Here is an 11,069-nt window from a genome sequence, read left to right on the forward strand (position 1 = left end):
AAGAAGGCTCAGAGAGGATTGTAGAGGCTCTAAAGAAGCTGAAAGTGGATCAAAACAGGACAAATGACGGTAGAAAGGATCAAAATGCCAGGGAGAAGGAAAAGAAGGGGTTGGAGCTTTTTAGAAGTTCAGAGAAAAATGTATGATCAGACCAATTTTGTACTAGCTGACACAAGGTCAGAGGAGCAGGAAATAAGGAGAATTGGAAGAGGTATTTGGATCCTAAGTATATGGAGGAGGAAGGAAAAGAGAAGCAGTGAAAGAATGGGAGCCAAATGAGAAAAGCGAATATTAGAGCTGCATGAGGGATACAGCAGAAGTCAGGGTATCAGGAGAGCTGAGTGAGGATCAGAGGAGAATTACAGGAAGAGCTATCGGGAAAGCCAGGAGTGTGTCAGAGAAGCTTACAGAGATTTGATCAGAGTGGCCAGAGGGGCAGAATGATGCGGCATGTTAGCCTCTTGCTCAGCATACCACAATTAGTTCAAAAGCCCTTATGGATCATCTCAAAGTGTGGAAGGACCAAGAATATTAGCATGTTGTTATATGGCAGATTTGATTTATTAGCAGAAGCAAGGCTCTTGCCTAATTTGTCTCCTGTGAGCATTTGGCTTGTTGGATATTGTCCTGGCTGCTGCTTCAGAATCCAGCAGTGATTTCTGCTGCAGTCATAAGGCACAACCTAAGGATTTTAGGCAGCTTTCCTTCTTGAACATCCCAGCATCTAGAGGCTTATGCCAAGGCCTCAGTGTTATTTTAACAATTTATCTAAAAAATAAACTGATGTCCTGAAGCAGGCAGATCTCCTGTGGAAGTCTCCTGTGGATGACTGGAAGAGAGAGAACATAACCCCTATTTTTAAAAAGGGGAACAAGGAGGACCCTGGCAACTACAGGCCGGTCAGCCTCACCTCTATGCCTGGCAAGGTCATGGAGCAGATTCTCCTGGAAACCATGCTAAGGCACACAGATAGCAAGGAGGTGGTTGGTGACAGCCAACATGGCTTCACCAAGGGCAGATTGCGCTTGACCAATTTGGTGGCTTTCTATGACAGCATCGGTGGATAAGGGACGAGCAGCGGATATCATCTACCTGGACTTGTGCAAAGCTTTTGACACTGTCCCACACAACATCCTTCTCTTTAAACTAGAGAGGCATGGGTTTGATGGACGGACCACTCGGTGGATAAGGAGTTGGCTGGATGGCCGCACTCAGAGAGTGGTGGTCAACAGCTCGATGTCCAAGTGGAGACCGGTCACGAGTGGCGTCCCTCAGGGGTCCGTGTTGGGCCCAGCCCTGTTCAACATCTTTGTCTGCGACATGGACAGTGGGATAGAGTGCACCCTCAGCAAGTTCGCCGATGACACCAAGCTGTGCGGTGCCGTCAACACGCTGGAAGGGAGGGATGCCATCCAGAGGGACCTTGACAGGCTGGAGAGGTGGGCCCGTGTCAACCTCATGAAGTTCAACCAGGCCAAGTGCAAGGTCCTGCACCTGGGTTGTGGCAATCCCAGGCACAAATACAGGCTGTGCAGGGAATGGATTGAGAGCAGCCCTGAGGAGAAGGACGTGGGAGTGCTGGTGGACGAGAAGCTCAACATGAGCCGGCAATGTGCTCTTGTGGCCCAGAAGGCCAACTGCATCTGGGGCTGCATCAAGAGAAGCGTGGCCAGCAGGTGGAGGGAGGTGATTCTCCCCCTCTACTCTGCCCTGGTAGACCCCACCTGGAGTACTGTGTCCAGCACTGGAGCCCCCAACATAAGGAGGACATGGACCAGTTGGAGAAGGTCCAGAGGAGGGCCACAAAGATGATAAAAGGGCTGGAGCACCTCTCTTATGAGGACAGGCTGAGAGAGTTGGGGCTGTTCAGCCTGGAGAAGAGGAGGCTCCAGGGAGACCTTATAGTGGTCTTCCAGTACCTCAAGGGGGCCTACAAGAAAGATGGGGAGAGGCTGTTCAGTAGGGCCTGTTGTGATAGGATGAGGGGTAATGGTTTTAAACTAGAGGGAGGTAGATTTAGATTGGATATTAGGAAAAAAATTTTTACGATGCGAGTTGTAGAACACTGGAACAGGTTGCCCAGAGAGGTGGTGGAGGCCCCATCCCTGGAAACGTTCGCGGCCAGGCTGGATGAGGCTCTGAGCAACCTGATCTAGTCAGGGATGTCCCTGCTCCTTTCAAGGGGATTGGACTAGAAGACCTTTGAAGGTCCCTTCCAATTCTAACCATTTTATGATTCTTTATGTAGGCGAATTTTACTCTTTAATAAATGCTCACCATTGTGAACTACAGTAGCATAGGGACTATACCCCCGCCTTGGTATAGTGAATGTCATTCTGCCTATCCTGGCCTCTGTACAGGCTTCCTCACTCCAGCCACAGAAGTGGTTCATTTCATGTTCATTTGTTATGGGATAGCTAACTGCGACAGATGCCGTCACTTGCCACTGCTGATAGCGTAGGTTTGTCAGTCCTCCCAGCATAGAGCAAAGAACGTTTTTGAGAGGACAGCATTCTGAGAACATACATTCTCATTTTGTCCTATTCATCTCCACTCGAAACCGAACTGAATGGCATTAATTATCACTTCAGGTAGTAAATCAGTTTCTCATTTGTGAAAGGAATGCCTCATCTTGAATCCCTTTTTGTTTTCAGAGGGCTATTACAGATGGTATTGAACACATAAGAATCATTTTTAGCGTTACGCCAGCACAAAGCTTATTATAAATGGATAACCTTGTTTTCCTAAAAAGCTATGAATAACTGTGGCTTAAAATTCAATGATTCTCCTCTGTCCTCCTCCCTCCAACTCTAAAAACACATATTCAGAATCTTACTTTAGAGTCAAGACAATGTGCTGATTGACTGTACTGACATAATTGTGTTAATGACAAGACACTGAGACTACGTTGTTAGATATGTCGCTTATCATCGCCAAGCTTGAGTTATACTTCTCATACATTGTGGTTTCAGTCAGTCACTTAAACTGCTTCAGTGTTGAAATAACATTTTTTACGAGTCTTTTCACTGTAGATCAAGAGAAGGAATTCTTCCAAAGCATCATTAAACGAGGTTCAAAGTTTGTCCTCACCAAAAGACTCAAAGTTTGAGCACTGAGAAAATGAATTCTTTGATCAGTAAAATGATTAGTGAAACTACTTTTTATTCTCTCTCTCTTTTTTTGTTTTTTTTTGAATATACAGATCCATTTTTCTCTCAAGTTAATGCCAGTAATGCATTTCAGTCTACAAAATATCTCTTCTCTACCATCACAACTGAGCTCCTGCAGGTACCATCTCAAACTTTTAAAAAGTCCTGTTTAATGTAAAAGCATGCAATGGGAAATGCAGACATGCTTATGCTATGTTGCTTCTATGAGACACCAAGGTTTTGGCTTATAATTCCTTTTAGAGTATGTTTCACTGTGTAGTTGTGTATCTCCTTGCAGTCCTTTAGTGGATGCTTGATGTGAATGTCATTCAACAAATAGTAACGTTTAAGCAATACTATGATCATGGGAGGTATAAAAAAAAAGATTTAAATTAAACTTGGTATCATTCTTCCTTAGCTCATTCCATTATAAGTGGAGCATTGTCATTAAAAGGTGAGCAGCAAATTAAATAGGAACAGTTAGAAGTCATAAACAGGATGTACTTACTCGGGGCTGGAAACCATCTCAGGGTTGCAATTATTCCACATTGTGTGGGGATGTACTTCTTTCTGACTAGTGCTAATTGGGAGACATAAAGCTTTTTCAGACATCCTGATAAATTCAGCATTGAGGTGGTTTATTCAGCACAGGCTCATTTTGCTTTTTGTTTGTAAACCAAAATAGCAGATGAAAAAGCTTGTATCCTGAAAAAGAAAGTTTGAATTCAGACCTGCAGCTGTCAACATCCAGACATCTTCATTATAGCACAGCTGTCCTTCCTTGGAGAGGATTGTGCCTCTTGTATTAATGATGTTAAACTTGAAATAACAAAAAGATTAGGCAGAATTTGTCAAGACTTATTTATGTCCTGAAAGGACAATTTTAAAAGAGACACATGATAACTATAACTTCCATTATGTTACTGAAGAATCACAGATGTGGTGATCTGAGTATAATTAAATAACTTGTAAATTCAGTGCAAATATGAGCTTGCTTAGGTGTGACTGGGAAATTCTACCACAAGTTATTTCTGGGAACTAGGACTCTAACAAGCTATTTCAGTAGGAATAATTAATAGTATTTTTTCTTATAGTCAGCCATAAATGTCTTGAACGTGGTGTCAAGTAATTACAAAAATATCCTAAAAACATTATGGGTCACTGCTTTCATATTCAGGAGAGAAAAATCTACATTTGTGGTCGTATTGATAACAGTCAAAGTTCAGTTAGGCTGTCACTGACTGTGAAGCAGTCAGTTAAGATGCAATGTGTATATGCGTTTGAATTCTCAGTCTAACTTGCTAGGTCATTGTATTTGACTTGCATGAAATAAAGTATTACTAATACTGACTCAGTACATATGACTATCATATGACAATTTTATTTTCTTATTTTTATGGAACATTCTGTGTAGGAATCAACAAGCTTGTCAAGTTGTTCTGCAAGATTGCTAGGGTAATGAATCAGTCTAGTTACGTTACATTGTCATCCTGTGATAGTATTGAGAAATTATAAAATTATACATGCCTTCTCTCTCTGTATATATCTTTGTATACACACATACCCCAAGTATATAGTTTCTGTGCATATATATAGATATTTATTCATCCATTGTGTGTAGTGGCCATACACACATGCACATACTTGTCATATTTGCTATTTTGCCAAAGAAGCAACTCACCATGAGCTATTGCACGGTAGAGTTTTGAAAGGCTACTGTAATGCCTCCTTTGCTGTCGCCATGAGTAGCCATTGGCTTTCTTTACAAATTGAATCCTGGTTTGAACTTAGGCAGACACAGGGAAGTGTTATCCATAGTGCTGGTGCAGCCTGTTTTAGAGGTAGAAGTAGGCTGCAAAGTTCAAAATAGAATTTTAATTACTCTAAACCATCAGGTGCGTTGACTGTGAGCAAGCAGTAAGTGCAAGTTTAAGTGAGGATACTAATTTGAAGATGCACTGCAACCTCCAGGACAACAAAGATTTGAAAGATCAGCACTTTGGGACAGTGAATGTGTCTCAGGCTCTTGTATATGACGCAGACCTAACTCTGCACGTTAATGCTGATGTGTATGTAATAATGTATGTTTTAATATGTAGCCTATTTTCAGATTGTCATTTGAAATTTCAAATGTTAGAAAAATCTAGATCTGTATTTTGTAGCCTGAATCAGCCTGTTAAGAGAGTGTACGTGGGATGCAATTGCTTCTCTAAAGACAGCTACATTGGTGGCCCTTCTGACTTGTTTATTTTATTTATGTAAATGTAGTCTTTGGTCCTGAAAACACAAGTGCCTACCTCTTTGCGTACGCATAGTTCCACTGAAGTCTAGGGGGCCACTGATAATCATTAAATTAAGGCTCTTGTAAGTGTTTCTAGGCTTAGAGGCTTAGATGGGGGAAAAAAAAAACAATAAGAGCAGATTCTTGGTTTTGACTTTTCATTAAATCATCCCGTGTGATTTCTGCTTATCCCCACAACATAATTCTGGTTTTTTTTCTCCTCATTTAGATGTATTGCTTTCGGTTTTGTTTGTTTTAAAGATGGAAGCTCTTTAAACCTTGGTAGTTATTTACTTTGGGTTCAATGTCCCTCATGCGGGAACCACAGATGTATTTTTCCCTTGGAAAAAAAAAAAAAGAATTAATTTTTCAATTTTGGACTAAGAGTTCATGTCAAAGATGAAAGAAAAAATAATTATTTGTAAGCCATATTAAACATTGGCCATTAAAAAGGAAATTGCAACATGTCATGTGAAATATCTTGAGAGAGAGAGAGAGAAATGGAGGGAGGGAGTTGAGAGGCACATTCCTTGAAGTAACTAGAAAGAGTCTCATGGTGAAAGGAGGCATCCTGGGGATCACCGACTTTAATTAAGTAGAAATGATCAAGGCACCAGGGTACTTCCGGGGGATTAATGACTGGCTAGGAGACTTGATGGCCTCAGGCAAAGCTGTAGGCCATTAACTCCAGCCAATCCTTCGTTTTTCAGCAAATGCCCTGTGCCAAGGTCATTTTTGCTATTATAGCTAAGGATGAAAGTTTTTTGTAGTCTCACGAGAGTCATGGAGTCCATGATTTTTGTGTTGTTTTTTTTCTTTTTTAATATCTGACTTGTGACATATGGGGATATTTTCATTAGATTGCCTGTGCTGTAGTGAGAGAATAGCTTGATACAGTTCTGGTCCAAATTTTATGAAGATTAGTACATGAATAACCCACTTGCATATTAGCCAAATGAGAATCAAGGGATTAATCAATACCCCAAAAGCATGTTGGATTATTAGATTGGATCCCAAGAATAAAATGCAGCCTTTAATAAAAGTTATGTTAGTGAAAACAGTCTTGGATCTGTGCAGATGACTTGTACTTCTTGCATCCTGTGGCAGCGTTTCAGAAGTTGTTGAACTTCCCTCTCACCATTTGTTTTTCCCAGCATCTGAGGGATCATGGAATGTATCAACACTGCACTTCTCCAGAACGGTTTCTTTCATTTGGGAGAAGATGCAACCAAGCAATATATTTTTACTACAAACATCGTCTGCCATTCGTCCCCTCTGCATTTTTCTTGGATTCTTCATGCCCAGTAGCTATCCTTTCAAGGGCTTCCCATCTTAACTCCCTACACCATGAGCAGGGACATATAAAAGGAAAATATTGTCAGGGATTGAAACCAAGCTTAGAAAAGCAAGGGAGCATTACTGTCCTCCTCACACTGAGTCCCACCACGTTGATAAAAATGCATTAGATATTATTGTACATTGTTGCAGTTGGAGGAAAAAAAGATTTCTGTAAAATATGGCCATTGCTGTAGAGTTCCCAGACTCCAGTGCCTTTATCTCATTTTTACATTGGCAGATTCTTACTGAGCTGGGGACTTTAAGGTTTGCATCCTGGGAGGTGAGCCAGCTAGCTGACCAGACTTGCAACCCCCCTTCGCACCCACGCCCGTTTGCTGGAAAAGCATCTTAGAAACAACTGCTAAAAATAGAATTGTTGATTAAAATAATTTAAACTAAAAAGCTTTTAAGCAATAGATCAAGCTCTTTAGCTTTATGAGCTAAAGGTAATTAGAAGCTGTCCACTTAATACTCTTGACACAGGATACCGCTGCAGCCATGTATAATTTTATTGCTTATCTACAGAGGTCAGAAGCAAGGAACAGACCCTGTGTCTCGTTTAAACACTTCTGCTTCAACCACTGTTCCTATTCCATTTTATCTTGAATAGCTCATGCTGAAATCAATTCATAATATTTTGCTTGTTACACTTAGAGACATTATCACCTACGAAGTATGCCTTCATAGGAACTTGGAAAACTCTAGCCAGCTTTCTGTACAATTTATATTTGTCCTCGGCTCAGAAAGCAGCTTACCTGGAGAGGAGCCAGCAGGGCCAGCTCAGAGGCGGCTGCCGCAGTGGCAGACTGACAGATGTCTGCTCTTACCTGCCTGGAGCATCCCAGCGTCTGTGTGTCTCCCTGTCCCTTGTATTTGTCTTACCCTAACAGACATGTTCTCTTTCGACACGGCAGATGCCAGCCTGATAGATTCACTGTAGTCTGTGGTTGGTCTCTTAGTCACTTGTATACAATGTCTGTCGGTCTTTCTACATATAGATGTGTTTACGTATAGCATCCTCTGTGCTTCCATAAAAGCAAATAAGAGCCTTTTTCTGGTGATATAGTGATGGCAGGCTATAAGGCCTAATAGTTTAATTATTTGAGAAGTTAATGGTGACATTCACAATTGATTTCTATCCAAATCTTTCTGATTAATTGGTTAGATACATGCTGGACTTTGAATTATTATATGTAACTACTGGTGGGAAAGGAAGAATGATTAGCACTGTTGCCACACCTGTCATTTTTTTGGTTTCTATGAGCAGAGGGGGAATCCTAGTCCTTCTTGTTTGTTTGTTTCTGAAAGAGCAGAGGCAGCAAGTGTCCGTGCACTTTCTAAGACCCATATCCAAGACCCCAAGTGAGTTTTCTTGCAAATTGTCTGGAGAGCCTGTGAGGATGCTCATTGCATTTCTTCACCTGGCTCCACGTCAGGTGAGTGGGATACTTGATTTTCCAGGTCAGAGTTGCAAAGCAAAGGTAAGGTTTTCTTAATTAGAGAAGTAATGGGTAAATAGATGCTTCCACTGCATTCAAAGAGTAGAATAAATATCTAAGAGGTAGAATAAATATCTATGTTTTGAGGGGAAAAAATAGTTGGATAAAGTAACATGCTGGAACAGTTATGTTTTTAAGGTACTTTTAGTCTAAGATGACTGAAAAGTTCTTCAGATCATTAGCCTGCAATTGAAATGAAACTTTTTTGGACCAAAAGTTGTGTTAGCAGCTCCACTATATACAATGCTTTCTAATATGAAAACTGGAGAATAACTTCTCCAGTTGAAGCTACAGGGGGAATTTTAGGTGTGCAGGATGTAATTACAAGAACTGGAATTTGGTCAGGTCACTGTGATTAATTTAACACCCATATTCTTGTTAAAATTGCCATGGATTTTTTTTAATGATCAAAAATGGTTAGGAGTAGACCTTGGCTTTCTGTTTCACCCACCAGAAGTAAATGCAAAATACCAAGAAAATCAGCTCTGTAATTTGATTTGCATTCCACCAGCCATTGATGTGGAAGTGGCCTTTTGGCAATTGGCAATTCAAATAATAAAAAATATTTTTTGACTAGAATTGCTTTTTTTAAAAAAAAAAAAAAATCAAAATAAATTTTTGTGCTTTCATATATTTTTTATTATCTAGAAAAAATATTTATTTATTTTATAGTAGCAGGGTTGTTGTAAGCATTATACGACAGAGACACTGCTTCTGTGGAAAGTTCGGGTTTATGTAGTTTCTGCTCCCCAATACTAGTATGTAATCTAGTTGTGGTAACACACGTATGATCTGTGTTTCTAAACAGCAGTATGTTTAACATAAGCTATGTTTCTGAGCCACCTTATTCTGATGCACTCTAAAATACTCCCCAAATCTCAGCACCAATAGTACTTTCTTGTTTATGTATTTCTTATTGATAACATTGATGAAAATTGGCATAATTTACAGTTTCTCCACAATTGGCATCAGTCAAAATGAGTCCCTTCAGACTAAGGCTATAGAAACAGAGGCCCGATGAAGGCTATCAAAATTGAATTTTCTCCTGCCAGAGCAATTGACTTCCACTTTCCCAGGCAGACTGACCCCTGCCAGCATAGCTGTCACTTGAAATCCCACAGCTAAGTTTTATGGAACCAGAACTCTGACCCAGCAAGCAACATTGAGCTTGAACTGGATACTAAGGATCAGAGGTTTATTTAAGAGATATATCCTTTAATCATGTGTACCACATACTCACTTTGGAGTGCCTGTTCAAAAGAGGCATCTGAAGCAGGTTTTGCAATTTAGAACAGAAAGCAGAATACAGCTTTTTCTCCTTATATTCCAATGGGACTTGGTAGCATAACCAGAGATGTAATACAAAGGCATTTATGGTTCCTGTTGTATTAATACTGTGGCCTGATTATCAAAAACCAGTACTCTTGGTTATCTTGCACAGGCCAAACTGAGCTGCTGTAAGTCAGACAGACTAACTGTACACAGTATGTTCCATGTTTATGATAAGAGTATTTTTAACGTAGAAGGGAATTTGTAAAATTATTTTCCTTTAACAATTGGGTGTATTATGAAAATGTGTGCTCAGAACTGCTTTTCTGTGTGCAAGGGAAAAGCATAAAGAAACTAGACACTAACCTTTCCTGGCTCTGTTTCCTAATGGACAGTTTTACTCCTAGTCAGATGTAGGGGTCTGAATTTTGAAACAGATGCACTATTTACTTCACCCTTGACAGAGACACAATAAGCTGCTTGCTTTTCTTCTCTGTTTTGTTTTGATTTGTTTTCTCTTTTAGTGATGTGCCTCATGGCTCCTTTTTTATTGTAATGATACCATATTATATACCACAGCATTTCCCTATGGAGGAAAGTCATTGTTTCAAAGTTCTTTGTGGAGATGCATGCATTTAGGATTTTTTCCCAGCAATGATTGCATTTGTTGTAACCTCTAATGCTAATGCTATTGTGGTTGACTTTTTTAATTTAGTGCTCCCTTACTGTGATACTTTCACAGGGCTTGTTTGTATTTGTAGAAAGAAGAAGAAAGAGCTTCTAGTAAAGTATGGGCTTGGTCCCAATACTAATTTTCCTGTCCTGGTTATCCGTTTTTATTACACATGCTAGTCCGTTAGGGATATGACAAATGCCATGTGCCCTTACTGTCCAAAGCACATGGGAATAGGTTAATTCATCTCTTCCAGTGCAGCTCTGTAATTCTCTTATAACATAGATATGAGGAATACTTGTATGGTGTCATCTGTCTCTTCTGATGCTGTCCTTGTCTGAAGAATTTTCTAAAACCTTTGTTTCAGGTATTTAGTCTTTTCAGCAGAAAGTCATTAGAAAAGTATTCATGACAAATTGCTTGAAATAGTCTGTTATGTTGTGTTTTCTTCTTCTCTTTAGAGAAACTGGTTTGGATATGCAGCTCTTTATGTTTTAATCTGATGATCCTAAAAGTACAGGCTGTGTTCTGAACAGAAAAATTGGTCTGTTAAGAGGGCAGGTTTTCTGGAATTTTTCTCTCTTTTTTGTTATAGTTTGCGTGAGGAATACCAGACCCCACATAATTGTTGCTTTGCTATTGTAATACTATACAAGTAGCTATTTCTGATGTAAAAAAGTATAACGTGAGAAGAAGCTTAGTAGCAGTGAGAGGGTGGAGAGGGGAGCCCACTGCCAGCCCATCAAAGTTTCATAGCAAACTCACCATCATCTGATGGAGCAAAATGCATGCACCAACGAGGCTTCAATCAAAGCCGACAGAGTCGGCAAGAAACTGGAGCTTCCACACTATATGTTGAG

The 11,069-nt window shown here is 40.1% G+C and overlaps 1 long non-coding RNA gene across 4 annotated transcripts in view; it reads left to right on the forward strand.

The window, feature by feature from the left end:
• Positions 1-11,069, forward strand: part of LOC147599956 (uncharacterized) — a 502,172-nt gene that overhangs the window by 361,474 nt on the left and 129,629 nt on the right. For 3 of the 4 annotated variants that reach the window (XR_015259213.1, XR_015259210.1, XR_015259211.1), the window contains exon 11: positions 3,203-3,288. The exons of the other annotated variant lie outside the window; for it this stretch is intronic. This is a non-coding gene — a long non-coding RNA (uncharacterized LOC147599956). The remainder of the gene's footprint in view (positions 1-3,202; positions 3,289-11,069) is intronic. 4 annotated transcript variants of the gene reach the window in all.

Source organism: Chlamydotis macqueenii, chromosome 8 (assembly GCF_036417535.1).
Source record: "Chlamydotis macqueenii isolate bChlMac1 chromosome 8, bChlMac1.mat, whole genome shotgun sequence".
Classification (NCBI taxonomy): domain Eukaryota; kingdom Metazoa; phylum Chordata; class Aves; order Otidiformes; family Otididae; genus Chlamydotis; species Chlamydotis macqueenii.